The following is a 1,421-nucleotide window of genomic DNA, read 5'->3' as shown; positions in this document are numbered from 1 at the left end:
GGTTCTTTAAGTTCCCCGTCATGTAGGTTCAAAATCACGTCTACCTGGGCCTAGAAGTCCATCAGCAAGTGGCTTTGCTAGTATCAGGCACAGACATCAGGCTCTCTGAGGGGGCCTTATGTATGTCACAGGGCCCCCAAATATTGTCCTTAAGTATTTCTCTATGCTACATGTAAAAGCAATATTTTGGGAATGACTAATGAGCTTTTTTAACTTTCTTTACTTTCTAAAAAATTTAAGTACACCTAAAACACATGCACTGTGTTTTTCCATGAATTCTATCACTGAGCATGTTGAAAACATATACAACTACATAAACTAAGGATTATGTGGCTCAATCACATAAAAATGTTAGTTCCTACAAATGACTGGGCTCACGATCCAGGGTTTCATAAATGCACTCCCAGCTTCCTGTCCCTGGGCTCGTCCTNTGGGCTCACGATCCAGGGTTTCATAAATGCACTCCCAGCTTCCTGTCCCTGGGCTCGTCCTCCCGCTCATTCATTGGCCAGTGAAGATGTCATTGACCAGGTTCACAGCTGCACCTGAAACACTCTCCTGTGGCATCTCTTGGACCATAAGACAGAAGCCACATCATACAAGGCCCCTGAGCCTCTGACCAACAGAGCCCTGTGCAGGTGACTTGTACAAGCATTTTACAGGAAAGTGACTTCTTCCTGAATGACAGAGGGTGACATGGCAGATGAGTCTGGAGCCAAGACTGGGCGGCTAGTCCACCTCCACCTCTGTCCCAGGGATGACTGTCAGAACATTCCTCTGCCTTCCGGGCCCACACAGAGCCCACTGGTATAGTCCCTGATCTAAATCACTTATGCACTGATGTGAACTCATGGAATTTAGCCATGGGCTTCTCCTGTACTTGCTTTCCAAATGGTGGGCATAAGGCCCTGATTGCCCCAAGGGTAGGCAGAAGCAGAGCCAAGGACATCAAAGTCTTGGCTTGTCTGTGGAGAAATAGGAGATGGCAGAAGAGATGTGAGCAGAGGATTTGTGGCCAAGGCATCAGATGTTGTGCATTGGAGAAGGGCAATGACAGATGGGGTTTGTCACCCAGTGAGGCTAAGTCCTGAGAGCTGTCAGGAGAAGGGATATGGCACAGACTCCTTCTCAATGTGTAGTTTGGTGAACATGAGATTGGGTTTTTACCCTGGCTGTTGAGGGAGGCAGCGAGTAAGACAGGTGGGCAGGGCCAGCTTCGCAGGCAAGCATTGCAGCAATTTTTATCTTTGAACTCGTGTTTTGTAGTGGTGTGTATGCACACGAGGAGAGAGGAGATGCCCCAGGTGGGTACGTGCACCTGGTGGTTCCGGAACGCAGGCATGGCAGGCAGTGGGAGTGTGCAGGGGAGCAGCTGGCCTGATCCAGTTCAACTCAAGCTCCTTTGCAGGGAGAGTTTTTGA

Source organism: Galeopterus variegatus, unplaced genomic scaffold (genome assembly GCF_000696425.1).
Source record: "Galeopterus variegatus unplaced genomic scaffold, G_variegatus-3.0.2 Scaffold6648, whole genome shotgun sequence".
Lineage (NCBI taxonomy): Eukaryota > Metazoa > Chordata > Mammalia > Dermoptera > Cynocephalidae > Galeopterus > Galeopterus variegatus.
Note: the sequence above shows the minus strand (reverse complement) of the source record.